General features: G+C 43.2%; 1 protein-coding gene and 1 long non-coding RNA gene across 5 annotated transcripts in view; one reads left to right on the plus strand and one right to left on the minus strand.

Moving 5' to 3' along the window:
* Nucleotides 1–7,340, plus strand: part of LOC150044217 (uncharacterized) — a 69,562-nt gene extending 62,222 nt beyond the window's left edge. The window contains exon 3 of the long non-coding RNA XR_016533223.1: nt 6,955–7,340. This is a non-coding gene — a long non-coding RNA (uncharacterized LOC150044217). The remainder of the gene's footprint in view (nt 1–6,954) is intronic.
* Nucleotides 1–22,523, minus strand: part of Gabrg3 (gamma-aminobutyric acid type A receptor subunit gamma3) — a 226,897-nt gene that overhangs the window by 116,115 nt on the left and 88,259 nt on the right. The window lies entirely within an intron of this gene.

The raw sequence follows: 22,523 nt of genomic DNA on the forward strand, positions 1-22,523 counted from the left end.
ATTGTCTGCCTGCAGATTCCTGTGTCAGAATTGTCCTGTATGTGGTGAACCCATTACTGCAGAGCCTACATTACTATCTACCCAACTCTTGAGTCATAACCCAGAAATCTGTTCTGCCTAGATGAACCTCTTTGGAAATTATAAATGATCAGTTTAATTTTAGGGGTATTTGGGGACTACCAACAATGCATTTAGAAGACTGGCCTCTGTGTATTACGAATTCATTAATTCAGGAAAGAGAACATTTAAAGTGGGAAATGAGATCTCAGATGCTGAATCCAAATATTCTTAATCACAACACATTCCTTCTTCTGCACACCCAATGGGTACACTTCATGAGAATAAGCCTTTAAAGTCATGGAGTCCTACCCATTAGTCAAGAATCTATAATATTCATAGTTGCATAATAATGGCTTTTCTAAAAAAACAAAACCAAACAAAAACCATACCTTTCTTTTGACCCAAGGATAAAGGACACATAAATCATTTACTTCTTTTTCTTTTATTTCACTTCACTTTCTTTTTCATTTTCCCTTTCTTTCCCTTCTCTTCCTTTTCCTATCCATTCTTTTTTGGTTGCCAGTGCTGTGGCTTGAACTCAGAACCCTGCCCACTTGCTATTCTTCTCACAAACTACTGCTCTACTAATTGAGCCATGCCTTCATTTCCAGCTTTCTGCTGGTTAGTTGGAGATCAGTCTTTCAGAGTTGTCTGCCTACCTGGCTTCAAACCACAGTCCTCAGAGCTCAGCCTCCTGGGTAGCTATGATTACAGGAGTAAGCTACAGACTCTAGCCTCATTGAATACTTCATTGATGGTGGTAATAAGGTAGTAGAAAACAAGGGTCATTCAAACCCTTGCTTCTTGTTCTACGTAGTAGATTAAGGGTGCCAGCTCATCACATCAGGACACAACAGCCTCAGGGCAAATTAGTTGTAATAAATTCAGCTATGCATTAATATATATCCAATTGATGAAAGGATTATGAAAAGCTAGAATTCCTTTGTGTCTCTTCAGGAAGAGCGAATCAAATGATTTCAGTGTGTTATAGGCACATAGGATATCTGGCATTTCCTAAGGGGTTCCTGGTGGAGAAGTAGAAAAGGGATCAGGGTTAGTGAAGATTGGGTGCCTCCTCTTCCATGAGAATACTGCAGCTGGAATCAGGGTTCTAAGACCAATTGTACTTATCAAAGTGGACCAGGGGTAGTCTCAGAGATACAGAACATGTCCTCGGCTTAGTGGAGACTGTGAGATCAATCTCAATATTAGAAAAAAATGTCTATTTAAAATTAGTTGGTCAAATTCAATGACAACTTTGTGTTAAAATTATGTAAATATTTAGATTTATATAAGACTTTAATATATATATGTATATATATATACATATACATATATATATGCACCAAGGGCTAGTAGCTCTTGACTATAATCCTAGCTACTCAGGAGGCTGCGATCCAAGGATCTCGGTTTGAAAAACCACAAGGGATGACGCGGCTCCCAGCTATTTCAGTTTGCACAGCTTCAGAAACATTTTTCTGTTTCAAAGAGGATTCTTGCTTCCACATCTGACCTCCTTACATCCTTCTCTTCATTCAGAACAGAGCCCTGAAACACTGCTGCTGCATGAGTACTGCGCTTAAATGACATCCCTCAACTCTTACAGGAAAAGAAAAAGAACGGACCAGTACCTGTGGAAGAGCCTCTCACCCCTCATGGCAGCTTTTGGGCTTCAGGAGCCCTTGAAGTTCCCTCATTTACATTTAGTGTATGCAATGAGGTGGAAATGAATAATTCAGAGTGTGCTTCAAAGGAGGCCAGGCTGCTATGGCAGTCCCCCTTAGCTCTGTCCTGGCTATGGAAGAACTAGATGCTGTTGGCTTCATCTACACCACTTCTCCGGGTCCCAGTACTGATTGACATAGTTTTTTGTTGGGGTGTTGCCATGCAAATGAGATGCAGTTGATACAAAATTCTGAAGTCATTCGGAAGAAGTTGCAAACACAGAAGCAACCCTGGAAAGTTACTATCTTGTAGGAGAAATTCACAGGAGAAATTCTTGGAAGGAAACCTTTATTTGCAAGGATGTTTCCTTTTCTGTATCCAGAAAACCAAACAAAACCACCCCTAGTTAATTCTTTAATAATTTGCCAAAGGAAATGGCACCAGACTTAAGTCTTTTTGTAACAAAAACTTCACTCTTAAATGCTCCTGCTAAGTGGCTTTCCATCCTCTTATTTCTTTGTTTCAGAGAACAATATTTAAGCTTGAAACCTAAGACATTCCTTTGAGATCTGTTCTGGATTTTTTGGTTCGCATGTTTTTGTGGTATGGCCTGTGTGTATTTCTGTTTGTTGTTCACTGGTTAATCTCTTTTAATATAGAAATTGCCAGCGAGGAGCCCATGAAAACCAGAGAACAAAATTATAGTGTTCTCTTCCCTACAGTTCAGGGTAAGAACACCACCAAAATACCACTCTCTTCGGGGTGTCATATATTCTGTCATGTGAAGGCATTTGGAAGGCATCCCCCATGCTAGGTGTGTTTGGAAAAAACACAAGGAACTCACATTCTCACGGGTGGGGTGGGGGGGTGTCATTGGGAAAGAGGATTTTACAGAACACTGCGAACATTCCAGCTTGCTACTGGAGTGAGTGACTCTTCTCTTGACTCAGAAACATAAGTACACTGGTTAGCTCCTGCCTTCTCCCTCCATGTGCCAGGTAGGTTAATAAATCCCTCTTTTCGCTTTTATTTGGCTTGCTGGGGCGCGTGGCCAGTCTTCATGCACTGGTGTTTCTAGAGTTGTGTCTCTGGAGGAAGGCTCCAGGTATATTTCTAGTGAGCACTCATTCTTCAAGATGTCTAAAAATGCTTCATAAGGGGGCCGGGAGTTTGGCCTAGTGGTAGAGTGTTTGCCTAGCATGCACAAAGACCTGGGTTCGATTTCTTGGTACCACATACTTAGAAAAAGCCAGAAATGGTGCTGAGGCTCAAGTGGTAGAGTTCTAGCCTTGAGAAAAATCCAAGGACAGTTCTCAGGCTCTGAGCTTAAGCCCAGGACTGGCAAAAAAAAAAAAATGCTTCATAAGCTATGGGGGGCCGAGGGGTTCTCATGCCTGAAGAATAGATGGTCATATGATCCTACAGTCCCCTGAAAGGCAAACTCCAATGTACACAAGTTACCAAGGCCTTACCTATATCCATCTACAAGGCTTGCTTGCTTAAAGTAAACTGAGGATCAAACCCATATGGGGGGCCAGAGGGAGGTGATAACACAGGGTTGGGGCTTTCAGAGGCCCAACTTCCATTCATGTGATGGTTAGCTTCAGCAAGCACACAGGGAGGATTCTATACAAAAGACACTTTCAAAGGAAATGAGCTTTCAATACAGTCTTCCATCCCAAACTGAGTTGGGTTGTGTGGCAAAACGTCCAGTGTCCAGCAGGAGGCAGTGTCACTGAGAAACAGAAATTCTGCCCTGGATTTCTGAGCAGCAGTTAGTTATGTCCTTGCTGAAGAGCTAGGGCCAGAGAGTTCCATGTCTGGGATCTATTCTATTTGAACCGCAGTGGACGATGGCTGGAGCACCGTGCCAGCGCAAAATGAGATGGGTAAAGGATTAGAAAGGCAACTAACTGTCACTATGAGGTCCTCCAACACTTGCATGTATAGAATTGTCCCAGGGAAGTGTGTCCAAGTAGCAGCAGGCTCAATGTGACAGTGACACAGTTTTTCATCTCATTAGCCCACAGAGGGACATCTCACTTTGCAGAAGAACAGATTCTAGCTATGTGCTTGGCTGTTGCATACATCTGGTGAGGCATGGAATTCAGGGACTTTACCTTCTTGTGCCTGACAGCTGGAAGAAACCTTGAAGTGTATTCTCAGGGGCATGTGGTTTGTTTTTATGTTTTTAAGTTGTTTTAGAATTCTTTGCCTGGCAGCTGGTGACTCTCACCTGTAAATCCTAGCTACTCAGAAGGCTGAGATCGGAGGATCTTAATTTGAAGCCCAAGGAGACAAATCTTGGAGACACTTATCTCCAATGAGCCAGCAAAACAGGCAGAGGCGGACGTATGGTAGAGGTGGTGAAGCACCAACAGTCTTGAAAGAAAAAGGCCAGGGACAGTGTAAGGCCCTGATTTCAAGCATCAGAACTGCTACACACACACACACACACACACACACACACACACACACACACGCCAGTTGTCTTGGAATTCTTTAAGCGGTCACCTTGTATTGGGGCTCAGAGCACAACAGGAAACGATGTGGCCGAGTGGGCTGTGTGCCTCAAAACATACTAACTACTTCACAAACCTTTGTGTTGCTGAAAAATGAGAGATGCAGGGTTACCTGTGAAAAGTTGTGCCTTGTTGGGAAGCAATCCGTATTCTTACAGGAAATCAACACCCCTCATCCGGTCTCTGTCACAGAAGGCAATAAAAGGAACAGGCTTGCTTTGAAGTAATAGTCGTGTGCTCCCTAAGAGACTTCATCCACTGAGCAGGGCAGGCTGTGTTCACCTGTCAGTTCTCAGCTCTTGTTCTTGTCCTCTCCCCACCTCTACCCCTACAAACTCCAAGGCCCCTACTCCTTCCCATAGTTTAGCCTCAGCCTCCTTTGAAGCTCTTGATGGAATCTGGCCTGTTGAAGGCCTCCCACGTGTAGGCCACTAATTAAAATGGTTCTGCTTATTACTGTCAGTTCATTTCTTATATGTAATTACAAAACATCTCGAGGGCAGAAGAAATATGTCACGATCCAGCTGTTTACTCACCCTGCTTCTAGTGCCATGCTGACATGGAGTACCCCTCTACAGTACCTGGAAATACTGGTTCTCTTTCCTGAGTTCTCTCTGCCGTGGACAGCTCATAGACTATGTCCATCAAAGAGAATTTATTTTTCTTCAAACTCGGTCTCAGCCATTGAAAACTCCACACCCACGTATGGAACCGGGATGGATGGAGGAAATAAAGTGCTCTCATAAATAGATCCCGTCCTGTGAACGAATGCCAGGAGCGCAGAGGAGTAGCCTAGAAATGTCCCCAGCTATGCAAGACAACATGAAGGTTGCTGGACTGTGGCCCCATTAAGTTCTGCTTCTACAGTCTCAAAGGCAAGCCCAAAGGCTAGCAAACCACCCAAGCAAAGGCACAGTGGTCAGGCCTATGTGTGAGGTACTCAAATGCATCCAGGTCAGGAGGAACAATGAATACAAAAGTAGTTTAAATTATCCTTTCCATCTTTATAGAGCCTGGTGTACACGGCTCAGGCCTGTATACTTAACTACTCAGGAGGCGCAGATCTGAGGTTTGGGGTTTGAAATCATCTCACGTGGGCAAACCTGTGAGGTTCTTAGTTCCAACGAACCACCAGAAAACCAGAAGCTGTGCTGTGGTTTCCAAGTGACAGAGGGCTAGCCTTGAGCAAAAATGCTCAGGGACAGCACCCAGGCCCTGAGTTCAAGCCCCAAGACCAACAAAAACAGGAAAAAAAAATCACCGGTATAGAAAGTTTTTAAGATAAGCAAATCATCAAGAATATTTGAGGCTCTGATTGGGATAGGCAAAAAGACCAAAGGCATAAAGGCCATTTCTCTTCCACCTCACGAATAGAAGACAGAGCAAAACGTACTTCCCACCATGCCAGTAGGCTAGAAAAGTACCTGCCTATAAGATATTGAACTTCTCAGCCACCATTCCCCTGAGACAACACTTGTGCGGTAATGTCTTCTAACCAATGTTTTGAACCCTTTGGAACATCTTTCAAAGCTGCGGAGCACATTTCTTCTAAGAGCTGTGGTTTGCATGTTGGGGGAACCCTTCCCCACCTTCTCTTTGACTAACAGGCCAGTTGATGATGGCAGCATTGTCCTAGGCAAGGTTAATTCCCATCCCCATGGCTGCTCTCCAAGCTGAAGGAAAGTACTTGCTCCATGTATGGCCCACAAAAAGTGTAGAGCTGTTTGGGAAGTTTATCACTGAACCCTGAAATTAAATAAATGTCTCCAGGAAGGAAATGGGGAGGGAAAAACAATGAAAGACAACAAACAATCCCCCAAACCATGATGAGGTGACTTTAGAAAAGAATATAGAACCTTAGCTCACAAATTCAAAGCATTTATTTGCTGTCCTTGGAGTCAATGGGTCGATGTCAAGAAACCCACTAGGGGACAATCAGAAAACAAAAAAAAAAAAATGAGTGCATGCATGGCTTTACTTGAAGTCAAATAATTAAAAAAAAAACAGCCTTTTTTTTTAATGTTTCTCTTTTATTTGTCATCTGGACAGGCAAGGTCATTTTCCTGACCTCAAAGTTTGAGCACCTTAAGAACCAGAGAAAGGAAAAGGAGAATTTATGAAGCTAAAGCAGACTACATTTATCCAGACACACACAAGGGGAAAATGATTAAGGGTGATTTAAACATTCTGCAGAACAGCCACCCGGTTCTAACAAGGCAAAAATTACAGAGGCAATTGGAAGTGTAATTTAGGTCAGAGTCTGATAGTGAAGCATGTGTTCTCTGTCCCCCACTCCAATGGCCTGTGCACTCAGATCACCTGCTGTATCCCCCACAGCACCCCAGAACCTTGCTTGATCAAACAGGCTTTACAACCAGACAGTGTCTGGGGGGATTTTAAGACTGAAATGTGTCTGTGACTTAGTCACTCTGCTTTGCCCTCATTTTCTTTCTTTCCTGTCTTCCTTCTTTCTTCCTTCTTTTTGCTATTGATTTTTAACTTCCTCAAGTCATTTTTTTAAATCATGTGATCCACAGTGAGACCAAAGGGATAATTTTTGGAAAGGAACAGAAAGGCACAAAGTCTATGTGCGCCTAATCATTCAACATAATTATGTGTTGAAAGGAACTCCAGGAAGGGGCGTGTGGTTGTTGTTTGTTTGTTTTCTTTTATGTTTGTCCTGTTTATTTGTTCATGTCTTTGGCAGGGTAAGGGGAGACACAGAAATGGAGAGACAAAAGATGAACGAATGCAGCGGCGGGATTCACTGGGAAAAAGTGGGAGAGCAACAATGAAGGAGAGACGTCATCTAATCTCACTGAGGAGACTGAGATCTGAAGAGCGCAGTTAAAAGCTAGCCAAGAAAGACAAAGCTGAGACTCTTATCTCCCATTAGCCAGCTAAAGCCAAAAGTGTGGTTCAAGATGTAGAGCTGGGGCCTTACCATAAATGCTAAGGGAAGAATGCCATGACTGTAAGTGGAAGCCCAAGTTCTGGCACCAGAAAAAAAATAGGAAATAAATGAAATGGAATTTAATCAAATAAAGGTCACTGGAGAGAAAACAAATCAACTCCTGCATCAGTCAGGAGGAAAACACCTACAAATATCTGTATGACTTTAATTGTCAATTTAATAAAAGACCTCATCCAGTTACAGCTTGTTCTAATTCTTCTTAATTAATAGCTATAAGTATGAGCAAATTTTACTCTTTGAATGTCACTCCTGAAGGGTACTTCAGTATGTTTTAGTAAAAAAAAAAAAAATAGGGGGTGGGGGGAATAAAGAAAAGGAAAAACAAAACATTTTCAGGTTCCTGCAACTTAATGAGTAAACAATGTCTCACATATAAATCATGTTAGTATTTTTTTAATTACAGACTAATAAGGACAAAAAGCATCCCCATGACATACAAAATAACCATATTTCTTTGCAGTGCATGACTACATAATCAGGAATAGTTATTGTAGAAAAGTAGTTGTTCAAGTCATCCCATAAAAGCATTTCTCTACATCTGTTTGAACAAATAATATTAATTATGGGGAAATGCCTTAAAACAAGAATGGCAAAGTGATGTTTTGTCAGCTCGCTTTGCAAGACTTCTTTATAGGGCTTTAAAAATAGGAAAAAAAAGGTTATCTGCCAGGCAATTGGTAGTGGTGCCTAGCTACTAAGAAGTCTGGGATCTGAGGATCACAATTCAAACCCTGCCTGGTCAGGTAAGTCTGTAAAACTCTTATCCCCAATAAACCATCAAAAAGCTAGAAGTAGAGCTGTGGCTCCAGTAGTAGAACACTATCCTTGAGCAAAACAGAAAGCTCAGAGATACAACCCAGGCCCTGAACTCAAGTTTCAGGACTGGCACCAAAAATGAAAAAAAAATAAAAAAAAATAAAAAATAAAAATAAAGCTGCCAGGCTGGGAGTTTGGCCTAGTGGTTAAAGTGCTTGCCTAGCATGTATGAAGACCAGGGTTCGATTCCTCGGTACCACATACATAGAAAAAAGCCGGAAGTGGTGCTGAGGCTCAAGTGGTAGAGCTCTAGCCTTGAGAAAGTCCAAGGACAGTGCTCAGGCCCTGAGCTCAAGCCCAGGACTGGCAAATAAATAAATAAATAATAAATAAATAAATAAATAAATAAAGCTGTCAGGGTAAGGCACAAGACATCTCTAGGATCAGGAAAACACAGCCAGCCCTTGGCCTTGTGCAAGCCACTGTCCATGTTTGTTCATCACAGACTGTCCCTGCACAAATCCCACTTTTGACTCGGGTGACTCAACATGTTCTGACCTCGGTCCCGTGAGTCGGGCCTCTGCTGTCCTATCTACAACGTTCAAATGTCTTCAATAACAAGCCAGATTGAAAAAAGAATGGCAGTGAATGATCATGTATGAACTGGTGCCTTACAAGATGCAGGGAAAGGCTAGAAGAATTTAGGAACATCTGCCATAGGACGGTGATGGAATCAGAGCTAGTGGAAATGTCAACTGGAGGGAAGTATCGAGTCAATGGTGATTGGGGTGTACGGAGTGGGTGACCCTCCACTCTTTCAATCTTCTTTAATCACTTATGATTAAAGTTCATGAGGATTGGCTCTCCCAGGAGGCATGCACAGGAGAAGGGAGTGGAAAATTGGGGTAAAATGAGGTATGCCAGTCCCCCTTCCCAAGACCTTTTAGAACCCCTGCACTGATTGAGCTGGGGGTGACATCTTGCACACATGTTGAGCCTTAACATCAGACATACTGGCTGTAACATGCATGTGAGGACAGCAAAGTCTGAGTGAGGAGTCAGCAGGCAAAGAACTTGAGAAAGAAGAACCAAGATATGGAATCACCCAGATACCCTCAACAGACAACTGGATTGTGAAAAAAAAAAATATATATATATCTTTCTCTCTCTCTCTATATATATATATGTATATATCCACACATATACACACAGTGGAATTCTACTCATCCATCAGAAAGAATGATATTATAATTATTTGTAAGAAAAATGGAAAGACTTGGAAGAAATTCATATTTAGTGAAATAATCCAGACTCAGAGAGAAACATAAATTGCCTGCTTTCCTTCCTTAGCTAGAGTGTGCCTATAAATCTACAAGATAACATACTGGGTAATACTCAAGCAGCCACAAATGAATTGATGGAAGTATAATAGAATTCATGGAGAGCACAAATAGCATATTTTTTTGAAAGTTTAAATCAATGCCAAACCTAAAAATTAAGAAAAGGGAGGAAAGGAGTGGCGTAGGAATGTTGAAAGGACCGACATTGATCAAGACATATTTTATTCATAAACTGCTTTGATGAATGGTAACTCCTTTTTACAACTACTTAAAAATAATGAGAGAGAGAGAGAGAGGGGGGGGGGATATACCAAGGATGCTAGGAACCCAGGGTAAAGAGTCACCTGAGAGATTTAATGCCTCTTTTTCCTCTTCTTCCAGGGTTCTTGACCTCTCCCTGCAAAGACTTATCAGAAAGGCAAACTTATTTGTTTGTTTGTTGTGCCCAGAACTAGGGCTTAGAACTCAGAATCTGGGCATTCTTTCTTAGCTTTTCTTGCTCCAGGCTGGTCCTCTAACACTTGAGTCGCAATTCTGCTTCTGGTTTCAGTCATATTTCAAGGTATAGTCTGAAAGCATTTTCTGTGTAGAGATGCACATTGAGTTTCCCACAGTCCTAATTTAGCGAGGCAGCCCATCTGTATTCTGGCATAGGGGCCACTGAGTGGAATTTCCCTGAACTGCTTTTAGGCAGGGTCTTCGCATATAATTTGGTCCCTCAAGCTATCTTTCTCTTATGGTAAATATCTTGTTTTTCCCAACCAACATGACATGCCAACCATGGTCAACCAATTTCAGCTTTATCTCCACTCTGTGGACGCTGTTTAAATGATAAATCGTGGCATTTACTTAAGTGATCTTGGGATAGATAGTGTGAGGAGATGAGGGTGTCTGCAGGAAGATTTGGGAAGGCTTTTCTGAGCTCCTCTCCTGAAAGGTAAGATGGGAGCTCAGCAAGGGGCACTCCTGTCACCTAGCCTCCAACTTAGGCAAAGAGGACCCTGGGATCTGCCAGGCAAAAACCACGGCACGTCTCCATACTCATCTTATTTACGATTCCACCCCCCCTTCCAGGTTCAGACTGCCAAAAGCTTAGAAACACCAATTAGGAAGGATGAATAGACAAGGCTGTGTAGCTGCTAGGAGAATCAGGAAGGGACAGAAGAAAGTAATTAACCAGCAAGACAGCAGAGCTGGAGCCCCAGGGCCAAGGAAGCTTCTGCTGGGTGCCAGTACTGCTGGTACTTCAAGGCTCAGAGAATCCCAAGGAGGAGCCTGAGCCTCCACCCCTCCCCTCTTCCTCCTTCTCCCCCTCTGAATCCTCCTCCCCCTCTTCTTTCTCGTCCTCTGTGCTCACAAAACACGTATTGGATAGAAGACTTTTGGGAAAGCCCAGTGGTGCCCAATGGCTGTAGTCCTATTGGAGAGGCTAAGTCTGAAGCAATCCAGATGTTCAAGGCTACATAGAGAGAAGGGCTGAAGAGGAGGAGAAGAAAGAAAGGGCAAGAAGAGAAGGGGAAGGGAATGAGAAAGGGAAGAAGATGGGAGGGGAAGGAGAAGGAGTGGGCAGGAGAAAGAAAGGAAGGGAAGAGTCATGGGAAGGGAAGGGGAAAGGAGAAGAGGGGAATGAGGAGGGGGGAGGAATGAGGAGGGGAGGGGAGGGAAGGAGAAGGCAGACTTGCCAAATACAATTGAGAAAAAGTATTGCCAAAAGAATGTGACTGAATCTGTCATTATTTCTCGGTGTGTGTGGGGGGGAATCCATGTGTATTTCTGAGCACTAGCTCAGTGTTATAATTCTGGGCTCACGGGGCATTTGCTTAATCCCCAGGGAAGACTCCATGCACACAGCTCTCCCATTGCTTAGTGGTGATGGAAAGGAAGGGCTTGCTGATCCTCTGGGATCACTTGCAGACTCTGGGGATGGAGAGACTCAGAGTGCAGGCCTGCTGGGCTGGGGGATCTCCTCACTTCCTTCCAAGCCTTGTTTGGAGCTCTGGTTGCCATAACAACATATATATATACACCTCTCCCTCCCTCTCCATTCTGGTAGTTCTTTGACTCCTGCTTTCAGGGAAGCAGGGAAAGGGGTCCTGCAAGGAGCCGTCTTGAATGTGTGTCTTTGGAATCTAGAGAAAAGAGATGGTGTGGAAATAGGGAAATCTGGCTTCTGATGCAATGATAGTAGGATGACACAGTGACCTTTGCTGTATAAACTGCTCCTATGGCATCCTTGCACATGGCTCTGTATTCCAAGAAGGGCATGTGCATGGTCTTTATAGGGTGCTGTTTTAGGGATTTGGGGTACACCATTCCTCCTACTCAGCTGGTACTTACTTGACTCCAACAATGCCAAGCAATTGCCACGTGAGGTGGCACAGGCCTGTAATCTTAGCACTCTGGAGGCTGAGATCTAAGGAGCCAGCCCAGCAGGAAAGTCCCCAGGACTGGAACACACACACACACACACACACACACACACACACACACACACACACACACACACACACACACACACGAGCCATTGGTTAAACATTCAGCCTGAACTGTCCATAAATTTTCTTTGGGACCTACATTGAACACTAGTAACATTCTGCCTGGCCACTGTCACCCATTAAGGTTCTGGCAGCATGATTCTCTGTCCATTTCGGATTATCAGTAGAAGAACAAGCATGAACATACATCTACACACATGAACATACCTGTTCATGCCTGGGACTATAGGTACGTGTATTCATGAGGGAACATGTGTTTGCATGTGTGTGTGTATGTGTGTGTGTGTGTGTGTGTGTGTGAAAAATACACTTATGATGCAGGCAGCGCAGAGATGGAAGGCAGACAGAGAGGTATGAAAATGTCAAGAGCTCAACCTCCCATAGCAGGAGGGCGGGGGTGAGGGGTGGCACTATCTTCATACACACAAGGCTGGCTGTGTGTGTGGTGTCTAAAACAGGAAGTGGAACGTTCTAGAGGCATCAGAGGAAATCCTTGTAGTTGAAGACAGAGGTGACATCCATTCCCTTTGCTTTAAAGGCCTCTGTTCAAAGCTGACCTCCCACAGCCTCCAGCCTCAGCTGCCCTGTGCTATGGACTGACCCGCGAGAATTCACTCGCCACATTGTTGGAGACATTCCATGGACGCTCTGAATAAAATGGATCAGGTCCAAGCTCAGGGGCGCCTAAATCCCCCTCAGACAGAGGTCTCTGTGCTAGCCACGGCTAGCTGTGTGAACCCTGAGAAATGACACTGCTTGGATGATGGAGACATGCATTAGAGAAAGATACAAAGCCCAGAGGTCACACAGGAGAAGACCACACAGGATAGGAGAAGCCAAGGCTGCTTCTACAACACAAGCAGGAGGAGACTCTTGCACAGGAGCCATGCCACCCATTGAGCCCTTGCTGGGAGAATGTCACGGACTCTCCTGCCTACAGGACAGAGCCTTCCTTCCACTCCTGGAGCCAAGGCTGAAGACCAGCTCCATTAAAGATTCCCAGTTGCTGCTGTGTTCAGCCATGTGTTTCAAACAAGTGCTTTGTGTCTGACGCGGCACAAATGCCTGAATTCTCCATTCATAGATTCAGACCACAAGCACTGGTGTGATTTTTCTCATTTTATTTCATGTTCACTTCCAAATGTGTTTTAAGAGGGAAGAGTGATATGAAGGTGTTTCTGACATGGCCTACAGAATTCCATCTCCCACTGGGCTGGAGGGGTTTTAACAGGAGTAGGGCCACAGCTGTCCCACGTAAATCAAATCTGACAGGTCAGAATCTGCAGAATAGCCCAAATTAGCCAATAAATTACCCTGAATTGTACCTGCTGCGACCTCTTAGAAGAATGGTCATAGAGCAGCTAGTAAAACATTTGTCCTATTTGTCATTTCCATTTCTGTGTTTGGAAGAAGCAAAAGTATTGGTCTATGGTAGTGAGAAGGAGAAAAGGAGGGAGAGGAAAAGAGAGGGAAGAGAGAAAGGAAGAAAAAGAAGAGAAGGCGAGGGAGGAGGAGAGGGAAAGGAAGAGGGAAGAAAGAGGAGGAGAGGCCTGGGGAGGCAAAGAGAGGGAAGAGGTGGGGAGCGAAAGGGAGAGGAGAAGAGAGCCACATGTGGTGGTACAAGCTAGTTCCACTGGGAAACGGAGGTATGAGAACCATAAACCATAAGTTCAAGGCCAGCCTAGCTATATAATGAGATCCTCTCTCAAAAAGAGAGCCTGTGGGACGGAGAGTTTGGCCTAGTGGTAGAGTGCTTGCCTAGCATGCATGAAGACCCGGATTCAATTCCTTGGTACCACATACATAGAAAAAAGCCAGAAATGGTGCTGAGGCTCAAGTGGTAGAGCTCTAACCTTGAGAAAAATCCAAGGACAGTGCTCAGGCCTGAGTCCAACTCCAGGACTGGCAAAAAGAGAAAAAGAGAGCCTGTGCTGGTAACTGCCACCTGCCACCTTACTGCTCAGGAGGCTGAGATCTGGGGATTGAAGTCTAAAGCCAGCCTTGGCAGGAAAGTTCATGAGCCTCTTATCTCCAATGAACTATGCAGAAAAACCTAGAAGTGGTGCTGTTGCTTGCTTGAGCAAAAATAAGCTCAGGGACAGCACCCAGGCCCTGAGTTTAAACCCTAGGACAGTCAAAAGAGAAGGGGGGGTGGGGGGAGGAAGAAGATGGAGGAGGAGGAAAAGGAGGAGAAGGAAGAGAAAGATGAGGAGAAAATGAGAAGGGCAAGAAGAGGATGCAAAAGGAATAAAGCCACTTGGGGTGGTACCTGACTATAATTCCACTGGGAAATTGAGGCAGGAGAACCAGAGGTAAAGAAAGGCAAAACTGAGCTTCAGAGCGAAATCCTGTCTAAACAGATGAAAGGAAAAGATAGGAGGGAGGGGAAGGGAGATATGGGGGGAGGGAGGGGGGAAGGAAGGGGGCTAAACCTCCTCAAAAGAGAAGTACTCATTTTTCCAAATAGATTCTTCAGCCTCTCCGTGGGAGCACATTCACTCAAGCCCCACCCTAAGGAAATCAAGTTAAACTCTGGCACTGAGACATGTTCTGGGAAATCTTGTTTTGTTTCAGTAACAAGTAAATTCACTTTTAAATAAAAGTTCATCAGGGCCAGACTAACATAATAGCTTTCCTGACCACACAATCAAAAACAAAGCCGTCTGTCAGCATGTGGTGGTTTTGTTTCCATCACCTTTAGTCCCAGCTAGCTTTAATCTTTTCTTTGTTTGAATTCCTTTTGCCAAGTGCCCATGGCTCACATCTAGAATGCTAGCTACTCAGAAGGCTGAGAGTGATGATTCAAAGCCAGCTTGAGCAGAAAACTCCACCAGACTCTCATCTCCAGCAACTACCTAAAATAAAAGCCAGAAGTGCAACTATGGCTCAAGTGGTAGAGTGGTAGGTCTGAGCACAGAAGCTTACACACAGAGCCTAGGCTTTGAATTCAAGCCCCAGGACACACACACTCTCTCTCTCTCTCTCTCTCTCTCTCTCTCTCTCTCTCTCTCTCTCTCTCTCTCTCTCTCTCTCTCTCTCTCTCTCTCTCTCTCTTTCTCGCACATTTGTTATTTCCTTCTGTGTGCTTCATATTACCAAGCACGAACTATCTTACTCTTTCTAGGCAATCTCTCCTGCCTGTACGTGGCCACAAAGATCAAGCAAAAGTGTATGTTAGAGGAAAACAGCAGGGAAAGGAACTAGAGCACTGGAATTGGCATTGGCATTCTCTGCCAAAAGCTGGTTGGTGAAAGCATGTTTTTGTCCACATAATGGGTCAAAGAACCAATATTCACTTGAAAGCTGGTCAGGACAGAAGCAGGGAGCTAGTCCTTCAGCTTTAAATGGAATGTATCTTCTGTCTTCTAGAAGTTTTTAAATAAATGCTTTAAACACAATACTCAGAAGGCTAGAGATGTGAAGTAATCCTGACTCAAACATACATGTTCTACAAGAAATTAACTGCAAAAGTGTGGAAAACCAACATGCTATGAAAACACTCATTTTAAATGATTAATGTTGTGTGTCATATTCATGATCATATTTTATGAAGTGGAACGTGAGGAAAAGAACATGGCTTGTGATGCAAAGGGTAAACAAGTGATGACAAAAAATATATCATCCAATGAGAAAAACAGGCATCTCAAATAAAAAGGTGTTAAACAAGAAGTTCATTCAGTGCAGTATGCAAAAACCTACTGACAACCAATCAGAAATGATCTGAACTATGGATCGTAACTTCTAAGCTCCACTTAAGAAACTGCCAGAGCTGTTAGAAAATTATCAATGACATTAAAGAACTGATGGTTACAATCTACCAGTAGCATATCACTTTTGTATATGTATACAAATAAATGTGTAAGTACACACACACACACACACACACACACACACACACCCCACAAACTTATTCCCAGAATGATGGCAGTTACCAATAATCCCAAATATTCTACAAAAAGACACAGGAGGATGGCAAGTTTGAGGCTAGCCAGAAGAGGTAGAATGCTTCTCTAGCATTTTTAAGGCCCTGGATTCAATTCCTTACACAACAAACTAACAAAAGAAAGGGGCAATTCAACCCAGGAATGATAAAGACAAAGTGAAGATATCAATTACTAAGATGAAAGATGAAATAGAGATTTTTCATAGATTTCACAGCAGTTAAGAGGGTAAGAGTAGAGGGCTATGAAATATATGACATTCATAAATTGGCTGATTTGATAACTCAGATCTTAACCCAAATACTGAAGGCTTGATCACCAACCAGAGTTCTATTTAGACCTTTAGGAAGTAGAACCTGGCAAAAATTAGAGTTGGGCACCAGTGGCTCACTCATATAATCCTAGCTACTCAGGAGGCTGAGATCTGAGGATTGTGGTTCAAAGCCAGCCTGGGCAGGAAAGTCTATGAGACTCTGATCTCTAATGAACCACCAGAAAACCTGAACCACATTTCCACTTCCAGTTTTTAGTGGTTCATTGGAGATAAGATTCTCATAGACTTTCCTTCCCGGGCTGAGTTCCACCTTGACCCTCAGATCTCAGCCTTCTGATTCGCTGAGATTACAGGCATGAGCCACTGGCACCCAGAAGTCACAAGTCATTTCTAGCAAACATCTAATAAACCTACTTCTGATTTATCAATTGATGAGTACAATGGATGAAGTCAGGCAGACTGGCGCAGAGCTGCCTGACTTTTCATCAGATGCTTATCCATCACTGCAAGATCAACCTTAGGCCAGCAATTCAATCTTTCAGTTCCTTGCTTCTCACCATATCATCCATCTCGTAGCCCAGAGCTAAAAGGGAGAGGCAAAGCCAAGCCTAATGTTTTGCTTTGTTTCATTTTTCTACTCCCCCTTCTTAGCCCATCTGAGACCCTAGGAGAGTAAGATAATGTTTGTTTATTTTTAACACATTTCTTATCACTTACAAACATAACAGGACCAGATCTACATATTCTGAAGAAATTGAAACATGTTTATCATTACCTGATCATTTCCCCCTGGCTGCCAAGGAGAAAATAAATAGAGGAAATAGTGTCATTTCTAAGATAATATTGCACAAAGTATTAGAATGCAAGAGTGAAACAAAATCACCACCTAAGGCTCCTCTAAGACGAAATGATCATTTCTCACGAAAATCTAAAAAGTCATACCAGCAGACATGTGGATTTTTACAAAGTAAACAGGGTAAGTTTATTTGGAAGTGAAAGAAAAGCCCCAAAGGAAAGATAGCTAGACATCTAGACAGGAGAAAGGAGCCCAAAAGGAGTCCCCTCTGAAGGCAGTTTTTGTCATTGCCGTTTGCTGATTTGCTTTGCTTTCTAACAGTCTTAGGGCTTGAACTCAGAGCCTGGGCTCTTTCTCTGTTTCTTTTTTCTACCACTTGAGTCACAGTGCGGCTTCTGGCTTTTGGGTGGAGATAAAAGTCTTACCCTGATTTCCCTGCCTGGGCTGGCTTAGAACTGTGATCCTCGGATCTCACCCTCCTGCGCAGGCAGGGTGACAGGCACCAAGGACCTAGGGCAGTTTGGATAATTCGAGGCCCCTCCCATTTCTCCTCCCTTGGGCTTTGCGGGCATTGGTTGACGGCTTGTGAATGCACCGCCCCAACTCTTCTCATTGGCTGAGCAAACACCAAGGGTGTGGTGCAGAGAAGTGAGAAGTGGTACTTTCTTGCTATGATTTTTTTTTAAATTATTCTGTATATTTTCACTGGGCCCTGAGACTACATCCTAAGAAATCAAAGGATGATTTAGATAGATAGATAGATAGATAGATAGATAGATAGATAGATAGATAGATAGATAGATAGATAGATAGATTGATTTCCAGTAAATTTCAGATGCCCATCAGCTGCCTGAATCAGAACAACTCATTTCCTCTGTCAAGTGAGCATCTGTTGATTAGGTCCTTGAGCCTCTGCCCCGCCTGGCTTCCAGCAAGGCCCTTTTGTGATTCCCAGCAGTGAGCTCAATATCCAGGGGAGCCACTTCACTTCAGCACAGATTTCTTTTATTGACAGCTATATGGGGGTCCATGGAGAACAAAGGATGCTTTTCTAAGCACCTGCTTCTTTACTAAGTGACACCCCCTCCCTCGGTTTTGTGTCACCTCCCTCAACCCTCAGGCCACCCTGGGAAGCAGATGGCTCCCTCTGTGTGTAGAACAGGCGCAGATGTAGGTGAATAAGGTCCCCAGGCTTCCATATGGCCGGCTGAGGAAGATGGCAGGGGCTGCCTGCGTCTCTGTTTTGTGAGAAACAGCAATACTTGTCATCACACTCCAGTGCTTCACGAATTTGTCATGTCGATGCCTTGAGCATTTGGGAATGACTTCGCAAGGCCACAGCATTTTGCAACCATGTCATTTTGTTTTTGTAATTATGCATTTATTTTGTGCCCAGTCTGGGGCTGGGCACTGTCCCTGAGCATTTTTGCTCAAGGCTAGCACTCATTCATTGGAGTCATAGCGCCACTTGTGGCCTTTTTAGGTGGTTAACTGGAGAAAAGAGTCACATGGACTTTTCTGCTTGGACTGGCTGCAAACTGAGACCCTCAGATCTCAGGCTCCTGAGTAGCTAGGATTACAGGCGCGAGCCACTCTAGCACCTGGCTAATTTTGTTATTTTTACTATAATCTTTTTTAAAAATTATCTTTGCGGGGCCGGGAGTTTGGCCTAGTGGTTAAAGTGCTTGCCTAGCATGCATGAAGACCCGGGTTCGATTCCTTGGTACCACATACATAGAAAAAAGCTGGAAGTGGTGCTGAGGCTCAAGTGGTAGAGCTCTGGCCTTGAGAAAGTCCAAGGACAGTGCTCAGGCCCTGAGCTCAAGCCCAGGACTGGCAAAAAAAAAAAAAAAAATTATCTTTGCGTAATTGCACAAAGGAGTTTCCATTCAACTTCTGAGTGCTGGGATCTCTGAATTATTGCTGTTTATCCTGAATTTACATCAACACTTACACATAGCAGGCATTCAAACAATATGTCGCCTGTAAGTGCTTAATTATTCATTATTGATAGAGAAGAGCAAAAGAAACAGCTGCATCCAGGGAGGTATAGGGAGATGTACAATCTGGGGATTTAGAAATGCATGTTAATGCATTAGCAAAGAGAAAAAAAAAACTAGGAAATTTAAGACGGAAATCTTTGAATCTCTTCCAGGACCTGTCCCTTGAGTCTGATGGCTTTGAATGTCCATACTGCATTACCAGTCACTAGTTCTAGGTTGTATAGTTTGGGTAGATAACCTTGGCTGTATGAAAGAGCTGGCTCAAGGACAAGAAACAGTAGTGAGGTATAGTGAGTCAAATGCAAAGCGTTGAGTACTATGAAAGTAGTTATTAACATGGATGTCCCAGGCTGCTTCCAGGCAGAAACCCATCACCAAAGAGCAACTGACAGTAAAGAATCTAAAAGAGACTCACAGCTACTCTTCCCATTCTATGTTATTTGTTCATTGATTGATTGATGGATGGATTGATTGTACTTAAGCCATTCCCTTGTTTGTTTATAAGCAGATTCTGCTGAAGTGGTAAATCTATTCACTCTTCTACACCAGTGCTTTCCAAACCTTTACTTAACATTGTGCTTCATGGAAGAAATGTGTATTCATGGCAGGCAGGCCCAACTTACCTTAATCACCCCTGCTCAGTGAGTTCAATAACAGAGCCGCAAGCTCATTGTCTGGGGACACTCAAGGAGGGGGCGGGTCCTGGAGGTGTCAATCAGATAGCATTCTACAGAAGGAAGGGGGTTTGTCCATATTCACTGGATGAGCTTGTAAATGCCTTGCCTCTAGGGTGCAGTAGAATGGAAGGAATAGCTTTCCATGGGTGCAGCATAATGTGGGTAACTATGATTTCCACCAATGAATTGAACATTGCAAAAGAACTAGTAGTGAGTATGTCAGTGTTTCCAACACAAAGAAATGGCATCCGTGGATATCAAGTATTGGTGCCATATTGATTGATAGATGTATTAAAGTGTCAAGTTGTTTTCTCAGAAATAGGTAGGATTCTTATGCATGGAAGAGAAAAAGCTGTGATTTCCAGAGTCACATCTCTGATAATCAGAGAGAAAACAGAGCAATGTCTCTCTCTCTCTCTCCCTCCTTCCCTCCATCTTTATCACTCTGCCTTTTCTCTTTCCTTTCCTCCTTCTTCCTGCCTCTCCTCTCTAATTTACCCTTTAAATCACTAATTGTAGCTTCCTTTCCAAAGACACGGGGTTTTTTGTAGACTCCATTTTTTACCACAGCATTTAAAATCCATACCGTGGGGGTGGGGAAGTAATCCTGAACAGTCAGTAACAGGGAATAGGACTACACTTCTGAAAACACAAACAAATGGGCCCCTTGCAGGGAAACAGAGCCAGTGGATAGTATGTTTCTTTGTATTCTGGAAATGGATAGATGCTGAGAACAGGGGAAAACTGCTCACTTGAGGATTACTTGTTTAAAGGATTCACTGTATCAAAGGGGAAAAGATATATTTTTTTAGGAGTCAGACTAAGCATCAACTTGGATGGATTTATATCATAATTTATGCAAACAAGTTAATGTATGGGGGGGGAAAGGAGGAGCATCATTATTGAGAAAAACGGCCAAAGTCTAATGCACCTTCTTTTGAATAATGGTTGTATTTTGGGATACATATGATGAATGCAGAGACATCAATAATGGGAAATGGGTGCAGCCTGATCCTGCATGTCGAATGGCTATTATAACATCACTAAATTTCTCCACTGGATGCATTTCAAAATGGTAAATCACCGTACTTCACTGGTAAGTATTGTCCTGAGTAACCAGGATTACAATTGTGAGCCATTGGCACCCAGCTCAAGTACATCTTCACACTCTGTTTTAATGTCCCACATCTGCCTGCAGCAAAGTGGTCTTCAATGCAGAGTGGCTAGGGAAAAGGCAAAGCTAGCAGAGGCACTTCATTGTGCAAGTTCAAGACTAGAATCCACACCTTCTCTCAAGTTACCGCCTGTGGGAAGCTTTCTTTCTCACCAAACCTCAACCAGAGCTATTCAAAATAGTAGTTGAATTATCTTTAGCACCACGGTTACTTATGCTTTTACTTACAGTGCTTTGTACTCCATAATAGCTGGTTGCATTCTAACATATCGCGTTATGGAATAATGGAATAATGGTTTATTAACACCTTGTCTCCTTCAGAGCAAGGCACTGACCGTAAGATCTGTCCATGTAACTAGTGTGACCTGAAGCAACCTACTCAGGAAACACTGCTTCCTAAAATGAAGGGTTACAGAAATATGCTATTATCTTTCTGAAACTCACATAGCCTTCTGGGGTTAATGAGAACCAGGGCCCTTACAGTATCTCTTCCGTGTGAAGTGTGGCTATTCAAATATAGCAAAATTGAGATTGTCTCAGAGCAGTGATATACAAAGGGTTCAGGCAATTGAGCACTGTGGTTCACGCCTGTAATCCTAGCTATTTAGTTGTCTGAGATCTGAGGGCTAAGTTTCAAAGCCAGCCCAGGCAGAGCAGTCTACGAGGCTCTTACCTCCAATAAACCACCCAAAATACCAGAAGAGGGCCTGTAGCTCAAATGGCAGAAAGCTAGCCTTAAGTGAAAAAGCTCAGAGGCAGCATACAGGCCCTGAGTTCAAGCTCCAGGAGCGATGTACCAACAACAACAACAACAACAAAAAAACGTAGGGAAAGAAGGTTCCCATTCAGTGGTCTATCTTTGGAAATGCTAAATGCTCATTCTTTTTTTATTTTTAATATATTTTTATTGTAACTAAGAGAAGGATCACATGATATTTGCTAGATAGAAGGTGCATTAATTCCCATACATTGATACCCTTTCACATGACTTGGTCCCCATTTCCCTCCCCCCACCCCACCCCTCATCTTGTGTTCCCCCCTTCCCTATCCAATTACAAATAACCAAATACAAATATATCTGATATATCAGGTAACAAAGTGAGATACTGTAACAATATGAGATAACTTCTTTTTTTTTAAACAATTCATAAAATCAATGATAGTATAAGGCAAGTTGAGTGACTTCTTTCAGGCTGCAAAATATAATTACACTCGACAGTCAAAGTTGCTCTTTCTTTTTTTTTATGTTCAGGTTTTTTGTTTTGCTTTTGGTCTTTGTTTTTTCAGAACATATATTTCCATAGGCCCAGAAAAAGACACACAATACCAGCTTAAAGCATTGGTGCCTTTCTATGCACAATTGCTAAGCAGACTCCCTGCGGCTGACTGTGATACACAGTTTGCCCCAGAAAGCATTCCCTGCCATGCGGTGGAGACTCTGCAGGCTGCACAGAGGAAATGGACAATGGCCCCTTTCTTACATTGTAACCAGCAGCTGGAGGTGAACTGAAAAGACTCAATGCAACAACTGAATTATTCTTAGCACAAAGGTCAGAAATATTGTGTGAGGAAGCCAATAAAAGTTTCCCTTCTTTAGGACAATCTGCTGAAGAGTGTCTTGCCTGCCAAGGGCTTATATATAGGATGTTTTACTTTTTACTGTGGCATATTGTCATTCCTGAAAACAAGCCAATAATGTCTTCGTGGCAGACTCCACCTTTCATTCAATCACACATGCACATATGCACACATATGTACACATGCACTTGCACACACACACACACACACACACACACACACACACACCTTGTTTTCTTTTTTTTTAATGAAACTAGGGTTTGACCTG

The sequence above is a fragment of the Megascapheus bottae genome, chromosome 30 (genome assembly GCF_031878675.1).
Source record: "Megascapheus bottae isolate mThoBot1 chromosome 30, mThoBot2.hap1, whole genome shotgun sequence".
Lineage (NCBI taxonomy): Eukaryota > Metazoa > Chordata > Mammalia > Rodentia > Geomyidae > Megascapheus > Megascapheus bottae.